Source organism: Carlito syrichta, unplaced genomic scaffold (genome assembly GCF_000164805.1).
Source record: "Carlito syrichta isolate Samal-C Ts95f unplaced genomic scaffold, Tarsius_syrichta-2.0.1 Scaffold306318, whole genome shotgun sequence".
NCBI lineage: Eukaryota > Metazoa > Chordata > Mammalia > Primates > Tarsiidae > Carlito > Carlito syrichta.
The window spans coordinates 62,652-76,362 of NW_007250414.1; the positions used below are offsets into that span (position 1 = coordinate 62,652).

General features: G+C 34.7%; 1 pseudogene; it reads right to left on the reverse strand.

Annotated features, from left to right (window-relative positions):
• Positions 1–3,697: 3,697 nt before the first annotated feature.
• On the reverse strand, positions 3,698–13,450 carry LOC103265291 (annotated as a pseudogene).
• Positions 13,451–13,711: the final 261 nt, after the last annotated feature.

Genomic DNA, 13,711 nt, shown 5'->3' on the forward strand with positions numbered 1-13,711 from the left:
GTAGTCTTATAATTGATTATTTGAATGAGGAGGATAATTTGTTATATCTTTAGTCATTCAACTGTAACTTATTCAGTGGTAAAACAAGAGCAAAACCAGATATTGACTTAAATTAAATACACAAGTGTTTGGTACATTAAACACATACTGCTGCTCAAAGTTATATGTAATTATATTTTTGTGAACATTGTGACAGTAACAGTTGGCAACATTTTTGTAAGGAAAAAGTATATTTAAGTTGCTATAAAAAATCCTCTTCTAAGGGAGAGTAAAAGTGATAAGTTTTTGGCAAACTAAACTTAGATTTATTTTTACAATAATTTTAACAATATTTCAGAGGCACTGTTCACATTTCTCTACATATAGAAGTTACTCAATAAAAATGAAAACATTGATAAAGAAAAAGGTGTTAATGAGATTTGAATGAGAAGCACTTGTCAATTTTAGATTAAATAATGTGCATTAAATTTTAATTAGAAACTACAAAGCTTAGTAAATGCCAGGAAAATTGAATACTTTCATAGTATGGTGTAGTTAAATCAGATTTCTATTATTATTACAGAATATCTGGGTTCAGTGCCAAAGGCATATCTACATCTTAAAGTGGTCAATAAAATATCCATCAAATTGAAAATATTTAATAAAAATGTAAATGCATATGTAATTTCTTTCTCTAAATAATTGTCCTCTAATGCACAAATAAGTATTAGTTATATAAGAATCATATAATAATAAGTGGAAAGAGGAGAGAGAAAAGGGGGAGAGAGAGAGAAAAGGTAAGGAGAAAGAGGGATTAGAAGAAGAAAAAGAAAGACAGAGAAAAGGAGAGAGAATAGTAGGACGAGGGAGATAAATGAGATGGATGATAATTACAACCTCAAACACTAGATTTTAACATTGGTTAAAAAGCTCAGCCCATAGGCTGTGAGAAGATTACTTATAAAACACTGAGCAAACACAGACGTACCTCAGTGTAACACTGAGTTGAAAAGAAGGGTCTTCTCCCAGACTTTAAGAAACACATGAACATTTTATTAGTGTTTTAAAAATTAACAAACAATAAAATTGACCTTTTTCTTGGGCATACAGTTCTGTGAGATGTAATACATATATAGATTTTTGTTAACATCCCTGTAAATCAGGAAGTGAAATTGTTTTCAGCATCTCATTAAAACAAAACAAAATAAACCTCCTTTGTGCTACATATTTGCAATCACATTAGTCACATGCTCCTTTCTTAACCCTGATAATCACTGATAATTTTCAACCCCTATAGGTTTTCCTTTTCCAGCATGTTAAATAAATTAAATCATTAAATATATAGTCATTGAGACTGTCTTAAAATACAGAAGTTATAATTTTATATTTAATTTTTTAAAAAAAATTTTTAATTTTCACTTTTAATTTATTTTTTATTATTATTTTTTTGCAGCACAGGTAGTTTTATTGTATGTTTCATCTAGTAGATGATTTTTAAAATAGTGTTTAGAAATGAATAGTTTCAAACTGAGTAAATATATTCTACCATGTTATAAAAGCCACCAAATCAAAAGCAATTGCCAAGCTGAATAATAAATCACAAAGAAATAATAATTCTGCCTTGTACAGAAATGTGCAGTATTTTCAAAGCTCTTAACAGTTACCCACTAATACATATCTCCAAAGCTTAACTTAGAGTTGGAAGATGAGTTTCAAAGTAATGTAATTTTAACTTCCATTTACATTTATTTTAATATATTACTAAGATGTTTATTCTAAGCCAGGCTCGGTGGCTCAGCCTGTAATCCCGCGCTTTGGGAGGCCGAGGTGAGTGGATTGCCTGAGCCCGCCGGGTTCAAGACCTGCCTGGGCAAGCGAGACCTCTTCTCTACAATAAATCAAAAAATTAGCCGGGTTTGATAGCGTGCGCCTGTAGTTCCAGCTACTTGGAAGGCTGAGGCGGAAGGATCGCCAGAGCCCAGCAGGTCGAGGCTGCAGTGGCTGGGAGCGGCCACTTTCACTCCAGTCTGGGCAACAGAGTGAGACTCCAACCCCCCCCAAAAAAGATGTTTATTCTATGACACAATGGTGCTTTCCAGTGTTCACAATTTACAGTTTCAATTTGTACATATGTAATTCACTAACATAGGGACAGTTCTTACTATTACAAACTATCCCTAAAAAGGAAAGTAAAACTCCACTTTACATAGAACTCTGAACATGGTGTGACTTAAAACAGATTAATGCAACATGGTTTTTAATATTTTAGCTATTTTCTAAATACCAGCATATAAACTTGCCTATTTAAAAATATATGAGAGTTACAACTTTATTCACTGAAAAACTGTGCGATAATTTTCTTCAACCATCTTTCTCACTTTAACTCAAAAAACTCATGACTTGCTGGTTCTGTAGGTGTGAGTTCCAAACTGTATTTTTTTTTGAGAATGGGAAGGAAGGTGATAAGTACACTGCAAACAGAAATAAATCCCCCCAAAATTAGTCCTTAAAAAAAAATTCTTTTTACTTCTATACTATTTAACACTTTAAGAGTCAGTTACAAGTTTCATCTTTAACACGAGCACAAATAAATTATTGTAGTCAGGTTGCCCTACCATTCTGGGACCTCAAATTCTAAATATGTGAACAGAAAGAGTAAATACTTCCATGTTCAATTCTGAAATTTCGAACAGTTATGATTTTACTAGACTGGTCAAAGCAGTGACAAACATACAATTCAGTAGGTGGTTGGTTATTTTGCTGTTAGGGATGGGCAGGAAAAGAACAGAGAGTAACAAACGGAGAAACAAAAAGTTTTTGAAAGAAAAAAATTGTTTTCCATTTAAGAGCAGAGAGGAATCACAGAGCAGTTTAAACCTCTGAAGTCCATCTGACCTATTTGCTCAGGTCTAAGATGAAATTTTCTGTTTTCTGAATAAGCCCCATTCTTTCCTTGAGTTAATTAAACTGATTGGTAATCACATCTCCAAGTACAATCAGAGCTTAACAACTTGTAGAATAAAATATTAGTAAGATAAAAAAGACAGACTAAATATCAAACTAGAAAAAAAATATACTCAATTATTACATTCAGTTTTCAAATCGTTTACTAACATGACAACAGATTTGGCTTCAATCACTCTGTTACACACTCACACCCACAACAGGCACCCCGTCACTGATCTGCTTTGCAATACAAGGCCATAAAGTCAGAGATGGCGTTCTCCAAGCCAAACTTTAAATAGATTTGAAAAAGTAATTTCTAATTTTACAGAAATGCTTCGTCAAAAAATATTTTCTCTTACTCCCTCATCTCTTATACTGAAGGATGTATAAGGTTTTTCCCCCCGAAGCTAAATCTGAACTCTCAATACTGATTCCAGGCAGAAAATCTCTGCAAATTAAAATAAAAAACAAAAATAGAAAAATTATACTTTGTGTGTGTGTGTGTGTGTGTGTGTGTGTGTGTGTTTGTGTGTGTTTATACTGATTGGAATCCTCCAGCATTTAAAAATCACATTAGAGATGAATTTTGGGATCCTGCTGCTCACAACTCCAAAATCCATAATGATTAAGGAAATATTTTCTCCTGTTTCCTTCTTGTCTACCCCCTCCCCTCCAAAACAGTTCAATACAGCCACGGCTCAAGTTTAATGGGAAGAGAGAGAAGTTTCTGAATAGTTTTTTGTTTGTTTTGCTTTGTTTTGTTTTGTTTTTTTTACTTTGGTGATCTGGGTGGCACATATTGCTCTTTGCCATTACGTCGAGTCACTCCCTGAGGTATAGCCCTATGGCTAAACTGGCGTCTCTGTTCCCTGATTTTTCCAGTTGCTCCCCCTGGGAATGGTATTGCCTCGGAAGCCAGAATAATCCTTACTAGCCCTTGCTTCTGGCTTCTCATGTGATTTCTCAACAGACTTCTCAGGAGTTCCGTTCGCTTCCTGTTTGGTGGGAGATGCTACTTTGGAGCGAAGCTCCGGAAGTGGCTGTGCAAGAATTGAAGACAGCTCTTTAGGGGGCTTCTGGCACACTTCAGGGTAACTTAACTTCCGGGGTTCCTGCAGGGCCACAGATACAGCTGCATTTACCCTATTACATGGCGAAGCAGTGTTTGCTCTTGATGACTTTGCAGTACTTGGGGGAGAAACCGGTATAGTCATTTGGTTGACAACATCCTTCTGAATAGTGGAATCTTCTATTAGATCCTTTTTTTGCTAAGATGTGCTTAATGCAGGAAGCTCAGCTGCACAGGGCGGACTGGCACTCAAACTGAGTTGCTGGGCAGAAGTGCATTCTATCTGCTCATCCTCTGCAGGCACCTGGCAACTAACTCTCAACTCTTCATTATCCTTTTCTTTGTAGACACCTTTAACAACATCAGACATCCTATTCTCCAAAACGAGTTCACCGGGCATTCTTGATGAGCTTCCAGGTAAAAGAGGAATATTTGAAGTCAAACTTTGGTGTTGGAGTCTTTGCTTCAGCTGTTGAAGGATGAGGTCTTGGGATCCTGTCGTCTTCGACCCCTGAAAACCGTTCTCCTGCGCCTACCATAGTCCCCATTCTGCTCCATCTGCAAAGGGGAAGTCTCCTTTGGAAGATTTGCTCCTGACGTCCTGTTACTGTAGGGTTATGCTGTTCAGTTGGAAAGTTCCTTGAATTAGATCTGTTTAGTGGCCCATCCCCCAATGGCACAGAGCCATCTGTTGAGTGTTCTGAGCCACTGGATGACCTAAAATGAGGCTTCACACGATTTTTTTGGAATGGTTGACTCATATTCATAGCAGCTGCATTTGTTTTATAAGATCCTGGTGAATTAAAGCCATTCACAAAACTACCATTGGGAAAGGGAGCCAGTGGTGTTTCAAAGTAGGGGGCAGGATTTGGAGACCAAGACTGAGGCACAATACTATAGACCGAGTACTGTTGGTGAGGATTATATAGAGGCTGCATAAACACTGGTGAGGCATACTGTGTTTGAGTTTGAATGGGCTGACTATACATACTAGAATCCATTACTATACATACTAGAATCGATAACCATTCTTAGCAAAAAATGTGTTGATGGCTTTTATCCTTGCCATGATTGGCTTGCCCTGAAATGTTTTAACTTCTTAAGTATTTGAAAGCCTGTTGGGCATCTGTGTCTGACTGGAACGTAACATACCAGCTGCTATTGTGTGCAAACTCGCAGTTTATTACTTTGGGGCAATTTTCGTTTTTGAACAAAGCTTTCACTTCCTCTGTTGGTGTTGTTTCAGGAATTTCTCGAAGAATCAAGATACAACGCTTATGACTTGGTCTCATTTTCTCACCCTTCTCATCAACTTGTACCATGGGAGAAGATCTCAACACTTCAAGAATCAGATCAGGGTCTGTGGTCAGCTTCTTTATTTCTTCCATGTTGGCAACTGTCCAAATTGGGATGAACTGATCACTATCCATTTGAGATATCAAGTTAAGATCCTTTGATAAATTTTCTTGTGATAATATCTGTATATTATATAGAATTATAATTTTGTGTGTGACTTTTTATTTTTTGATCATATTATACTTATTCTAGAGGATTCACTGTAGGTAGCTTGGGGTTTTCTAGGTAGGTAATTATGTTTCCTCAAATGGGAACAATTTTATTCCTTTCAATTTGTATAGACAATGTTGTAACTTTGTTTTCAATTTTCAAATGTGTATTAAAGATTTAATATGGGTAAAATAGTAAAATGGCAATCATTTATTTTGTCCTTTCATTTTTCACATTATCTGGTTTCCTATGGCCTTAATTCTCTTTTATTTAGTAGCATATTTTCACATTTCTTTGAGATTAGGTTTGTTAGCTAGTAATTCTCTTAATTGTTCTTTATCTGAAATTGCCTTTATTTCATCTTAATTTCTGAATTATATTTTCAGTAAAAATAGAACTCTCACTGAGTTAACTCTTTCTATTAAAATTTATAATTTTATTTTTTTGATTGGTTTTTCATTTTAAAACCCAGTAATTTGCATGTTCCCTAAAAGAGAGGTATGGTTTTTCTCTGCTACTGTAAAACATTTTCCTTATCTTCAGTTTTGAGAAGTTTTATTATCATATGGCTGTTTGTGAGTTTCCTTAAGGTTTATTTTCTTGAGATTTTCTTAGTTTCTTAAATCTGTAAGTTTATGTCTTTCACCAAATTTGTAGATTTCAACTGTTATTTCTAAATTTACTCCGTATTTCACACTTGTTTTCCTTATGCCCTAGATGCCTTATGCCACAAATGTTAAATATTTTAATATTTTCTCAGTGATTTCTGGCCCTATTTTTTACTTCATCTTGCTCTTTTATTGTGGTTATTATATTTTGCATTTCTAGTATTTCAATTGTTTTTGGTTTGGTTTTGTTTTTTACTTTTTTATTATATTGCTTAGGCTTTTTACCTTTGCTGTCCTTACATGTTGAGGAATGGCTATAATAGCTGCTTTAAGTTTTTCTCTATAATCCCAACATGCATTGCCTTGGATTTGAACTCTATTGATTGTGTATATGCTGAGTATTTTGGGATGATATACTGATTATTTTGAACATTATGCCATGGATCTATCATTCTTGTCTAAATCCTAAGAAGTATGCTGATTTTTATGTATCTCTTTGTTTTATGTAGGTAGTCCACCTTGTTGAGTTCAGGCTATGCTGAAGCCTACGTTTCAGTACAGTCCTCTTTTAAGAGCCTTTTAATTACTGTTTGGAACTTTTCCCACATATACACTATCCAGTGGGGAGTCTGTGGCCATAATGGTAAGTTTTTCCTGTAGTTAACATTTCAAAATACTTAGTATTCTGTTTAGGGACAGATCTTTGCATGTACCACTTGGGAGTGTACCCAGGAAATCATGAACTATTTTAAGGAATTCCCTTGTATGGAGAGCTTCTTTCTACAAACACCATAAGACTCTTACTGGTTCCCTGAGGCCTTGCTTCTCTTTCTTGCTCTACTTCCTACTTCTTGTGACTACACCTACTTTTAGAGTCAAGTAGCAAGATACAGAGTGAGAGAAAATAAACAGTGGAGCTTCATCTCAGGTTTTTGGAACTGCCACTTCTATTGTTACAGAGAAAGATTCTCTCTGTGAGTTATGACAACTTCCTGACCACCATTGTTGTCTCTGTACCAACTTTGTCACCACTGCAACAGCAATCACTGGTGGTAGAAATGAGAAAGTAAAAAAAAAAAAAAAAAAGAAGCATAAGAATGAATGAATTAATGTCACTGACACTGACCATTAAGAGTTTCCTTTTTCCATTGCTTGGAATAACAACACCACCACAAAGAATATTTCTCCTGGAGCTTTTCCTTCTGCACACTTCTCATTTGAGGCTATCGTTGAGTCCAGGTGGATAGTGCTAATGGAAAAAGAAAATGGAAATCTCACCATAAGTGCAGTGATACGCCAAAGTCTATGCTTCTTTCCCAATCAACCTAGTGCCACAACAAATATACAGAGTAAGACATTTTTGGGGGATCATAACACCAAGTTGTGATTCATGTAAGCAATGAAGAATCTTAATACAAAAATATAGTGAAATTTGTAAATTATCTAATTTCTTAATTTCAGTTAGATGCTAGAAAATTTAGAAAACCAAATGTTGACCTTTCTCACACAATGTAGCATTCACAGCATCATTTTAGAATACTTTTTATGTCACAATCTTGTTTTTATTTTTTTAACTCCTATTTTATTTTATTTTATTTTTATGTTTATTTCTTTTTGAGTCGGAGTCTCACTCTGTCGCCCAGACTGGAGTGCAGTGGCTGCTCCCGGCCACCGCAGCCTCGACCTGCCGGGTTCTGGAGATCCTTCCACCTCAGCCTTCCAAGTAGCTGGAATTACAGGCATGTGCTACCACACCCAGCTGATTTTTTGATTTATTGTAGAGATGAGGTCTCGTTGCCCAGGCGGGTCTTGAACCCGCGGGCTCAGGCAATCCACTCACCTCAGCCTCCCAAAGGCGCGGGATTACAGGCTGAGCCACCAAGCCCGGCTTAACTCCTATTTTAAACGATATTATTTTACAGTGTTGATGCACTTTTTGAGGTTTTTTTCTTTTTTAACAAACAGGGTAAAGTTATAAATGTCTTTCTCTTCCATTTTGTAGCAGACACATGTATGTGCAGCTCAGACCCCTTCTAAAGGACTGGCTGCCTAGATGCAAAGAATTCGATCAGATGACAGCTTCTACCTCTAAGCTACTACATTAGTATTTGGGTCAATTCCAAGTGTTGTTTGTGACAGCCTCCAACTGAGCAGTGGTAGAAAGCCCTAGGCACTTTTGTCCAATAAGGAAAAAATGTTGCAGAAAAGAACATGCATCTAGAGCAAGAAATATATATAGAATTTCAGGAGAAGATAGAAAAATTAAAGAAGAATAATACTTAAAAACAATTAAAGACAGTTTCCCTGACTGAAGAAACTAAATTGAAGGTCAAAGATGCTTGTATAATTCAGGATGTATTTATGAGAAACAAAATGAAACAACACTACCTTCTCTAAACAAAACAAAACAAAACAAAATATTAATCCTAGCATAACCTGGTAAAATTAGTGATGTCTAACCATAGAGAGAAAACTATTTTGCCTGTTTTCAGATACAACCAAAAATTATTATTAACTAACAAACTAAATAATATTCATCTGGCATTAGAAGCTTGATGATTGTTAAATAATCACAGATGATGGAGAGGAAATAATTGCAACTAAATTATCAAATATTCTCCAATAGCCAAATTACCCAATATATACCAGGGTACCTATAGTCAAGGGGAAAGAAAATCTATGCAGACACACAAAAAGACAGTGACATCAGACAAACACTACATCTGAGGAAAACATTTGAAAAATAACCTCAAGAAAAGTCAAATCAGAGTATAGGAGTAAACTAGCAATAAATGCTACAGTGGACTTACTATAACAAAGTTTAAACAAAAGCCTCAAATAATAAAAATTTAAAAATCCACAAACCTCAAGCTTATCCACAAGAAACTAATGTCCCAAGAATAATAAAATCATATAATACCCAACATAAATTTAAAATTTTGTAAAATTGAAAAAAATAAAACATGTAATCTATTTCATAGGATGAATTTTACAGCAATTTAAAAATAGCAGAAGACCAGTGGCTTTGAAGATATAGCAATATAAACTATCATAACTGAACCACAGAGAATAAAACACTAAAAAAAGGGGGGAGATTCAGTAAACTGTGGAAAACAGTATCAAACACTCTAAGAAATGTTTTTAGATACTCAAGAGGAGCATTACAGAAAAGTATCTGAAAAAATAATTTCTGGAGAGACCTTTGTTATCTATCATCCTTTGTAATTCCAGGGTCTCCCTTGTGAAAGACAGTGTTTTACTTTTTTACCTTTCTGTAAACTAACTTTAGGTTGGGGTCTCAGCTTTGCTAACTTGGACAAAGGGAAAGTTATATTTTTCACAGTCAACTCAGATTGCAGACCACAAGCAGAAAGCCTGTTTTAGCAAAGTTATTACCTCATCTTTATGCTTTTAGAGGGGTTTCTATTATACCAATTGTACTTCTGTGTTTAGAAACTTATTGAACACTTGAAGAAGTAGACAATCTTGTATTTTTCTTTTGTAAATTTTACATTATTAAAAATTACAGAGTTTTCATAAGTACATGCTCCAAAGTGCAGCAGTTTTATCTCTGTACTTAGTACCTTATTGAACACTTAAATATTTAGACAATCCCTAAAACCTGTATTTGTCTATGTAAATTACATATTATTATTCACAATTACATAGTTTTTATAAGTACATAGTCTATGCCTCAATGTGCAGCAAGTCAGTGTTCACCAAAATATTTTGCAAATGTTTAACAAAGTTTATCTATTTTCAGCCTGGAAGATCTTCAGTGCATTCTAGTATGCTATTTTCGATGAAATAGTTACACTGTTAGGATCAATTACTTACAGTGTCTTATTTAATAATATCTGAGTTGAAATAGGTACTATCTCTCATTCTCTCTCTCTCTATTGGTGGTGGGATACCCTTCTTTCCTGCCCTTGGATATTAGAGCTTCAGGTGTTCCTGGACTCCAGAATTTGCATCTGCCATCCCCCAGTTTCTCAGGCCTTCAAAGTTACAACATTGACTCCCCTGGTTCTGAGGTTTTCAGATTTGGACTACAACTATTCCACAGGCATCCCTGGTTCTTCAGTTTGTAGACGGCCTATAGTTCGACTTCTCAGTTTCCACAATCATGTGCACCAATTTCCTGTTAAATCTTTATTTATATTTATATCTGTATCCATATCCATATCCGTATCTGTATCCATCTGTATCTGTAGTTGTATGTGTACCTGTGCTTGTATCTATATGTTTACTTATACCTTTATCTCTTTCCAGATTCTATTGGATCTATTTCTCTACAGAACTCTGAAAGAGGAAGTAACATGAATCTATTTAATTTACTAAATATGTTTAGTGGGAATTTTGCCTCTGATTTTAATGGAATGGCTTACAGTTAGACAAAGCTCCCACTGAGAGCAAAAAATAAAAGGCCAGATTTAGAAAAGAAAACACAAAAGGAAACAGACAAACAAAAACTATTAAGGAAAATGGAGAATTAATGAAGCACACAGGATTAGAGAAATCCAGCTGACATTCCACAGCTGAATTTTCACTGAAGATTGCTGTGTTTGAAGGGGGCATGAAGTTGAAGATGAGGACTCTTGCTAGGCTATTGCTGGAAAATAAATAATGCCTAGACTTCTACTCTTGATAATAAAAAATATATAGGCAACAAAAGATGGCCCAATCTTAAACACACAATTCACTAGAAATAATCTCTGAAGGATAATGTCCTTGAAAAAGTTCTCACCATCATTATTTATCAAGGAAATGCAAATCACATTCAAAATAAAAAGTCAGAAAAGAGAAAATGATGGGAACATTTTGGAGTAACTGGAACTTCCATTACTGGCAGTGGTATAAAATGCCACAACCACTTTGGAAAAATGTGTGGAAGTTTCTTATAAAATTAAAGCTACACTTACCCTATGACCCTACCATTTCAGTCCTAAGTATTTACCCAAGAAAAGTGAAAACATATGTCCAAAAATATATATATATAAATATATTTAAAATAAATACAGCATGATAAAAAGTATAACAAGAAAGTTCATATAAAAACTTTGCTCATAACAACTCCAAATTAGAAGCGTTCCATGTGGTCTGTCAATAGAAGAAACGATAAATATATTTTGGTATATTAATAAAATGAAAAACTGCATAGAATAACTACTAGTACATATAGTACCATCAGATAATCTTCAAAAACTTATGCTGAGTGAAAAAAAATCCTTAAATAAAAGAGTAACTTTTTGGTTTAAATTTTTTTGACCTAATAGAACAGTTAAAACTTATTGATGTAAAAAATTTAGAATCATCATTGCTTTTTATGCATTTAGGTCAGGGCTTGATTGTAAAGAAGCATTAGAAACGGTGATAGTTTTATGTATGAACTTGACTAAACAAAAGAACACTTGCATTGGAATAGCTGGTAACACATTATTTCTAGGTGTGTCTGTGAGGGTGTTTCTGGAAGAGATCAGCATTTGAACTTGTAGATTGAATAAAGAAGATCACCTTCATCAATGTAAGCAGACATCACTCAATCCACTGACTGCCCAAATAACACAAAAAGGCAGAAGAAAGGATAATGTACTCTCTCTTTTTTTTAAGTTAGGGTCTAAGACTGGAGTGCATGGCACAATCATGGTTCACCACAGCCTCAACCTCCTGGGCTCAGGTGATCCTTCTGTTTCAGCCTCTGGAGTAGCTGGGACAACAGTGTGTGCCATCACATTCCACTATTTTTTTTTTTTTTTGGTAGAGACAGGGGTCATGCTAAGTTGCCAATGCTGGTCTTGAATTCCTGGGCTCAAGACCTCTTGCTTAGGCCTCCCAAAGTGCTAGAATTACAGGAGTAAATTACCCCACCTGGTCTTAATTTTTGAGCTAGAAAATTTCATCTTCTTCTACCCTTACACATCAATGCTTCCTCTGAAGGTTCTTGAGTTTTCATACTCCAGGGCTTAGACCAGAAGCCTCCCAGTTCTTGGGATTCAGACTAAATTATACAATTCACTTTCCAAATTATCCAACATGCAGAGGGCAGATCATGAGTCATTACCACATGAAGCAAAGCCCATAATAAATCTCAGCCTCAATCAATGAATCTTTCTCTCTCTCTCTCTATCTCTCCTTCCTCTTCTCTCTCTAAGTTACTTTCTAAATAAACTATATTATTCAATCTAACTTCTGTGCAATTCTTTGTACTTTCATGTGGTACCTGTTCGCACACCAGACACCACACCATCAAAGGGTCTGACCTAACATTCTGGAGCCCCCGCTGGGAGTGTGACCTAACATATATCTTGACTGCTTTGTGGGTTAAATAGGTGTATACACTTCTCAAAACTTAGCAAATGTACATTTGATGTTATACATTATTTTCAAGCAAAGGAGTTAATATAATTAATTCCATTCCTTTATATGCCTAGAAATTTTGAAAATATATTGGCTGTTTCCCTCAAATTTTTATAAGTTTAGGAACCAATTGGATTATTCATTAAAAATATAGATTTCCGGGATTTTTCAGAAGATTCTGAAACTTCTTAACTTGTTAGGTCTGGATTGCAATTCATCATATTTATAACTCTCATAGATAGTCATTTTAATGTGAGAAATTTGGAAATGTTTGCTTTAAAAAATATATAGTTTGCCTCCCTGATATAAGCCAATATTTTACACAGCTATGGCCTGTGCAATTGTTGCCACAGGAATATGTCTTGACCAACTTTATTTCCTTTATCACTAATATTAAAAACAAATTTTCACAATAATGTTCATGTTTAAAAACACATGGTTTATCATGGTCTTTTTTTCAAACAATGACTCTCTATTTAGAGAAAATTATGTTATTAGGGAACAAATACTAAACTATGATTTTTATAACTATTGCAAACATCTCCAAGAAGACTTATTTTCACATATTACTCTGCAATTACAAATACATTTTGATGTTCTTAATTTTAGAACTTAGTAACAGCTACTTAACCATGTAATCTTAATCCTCTAAATTATTTTTCTTAACAGTAAAAAGAAGAATCTAATAGTATTTGCCTATTAGTTGGGCATTGAATAAGAAACTGTTTAAAGAACCATTTTGTAAACTATAAATGATTCACAAGTATTAGATAGACTGTTTTAAGTTTTAAATTTATTTTGTAGCTTTCAAGAATAATGTACAAGACTTTAACATAATGTGTTTAGAATATGAGCACTATAAGCAGGTCATAGTTTAGTAAAGGGGATTTTCTTACAAGCTTGAAAACAAAGATCTTACCCTTGGAATTTCTAAAAAGGATGCATCAGTCTGTGCGTGTCCATATCTGTTTTCTGATGTAGTCATGCACTAAGAAAATTGACATGGTATGGATATTAATTGGTTCATTCTTATAATTAGGATGCAGTTTACATCTGTCTATTTAAAAAAAAGAGAAGGGAATCTTTTAAAAAATGTCCACACTGGAATGTATATGCTGTGCTATTTTCCACAGTTACTCTCAGGATAGCTCCTACATGTTTTGATTGAACTTGCCTCAACCTCAACATACCAAGTGCCCTGTGACTTTTCATTCAGACACATGAAAGCTGGGACTTGTCACAAACA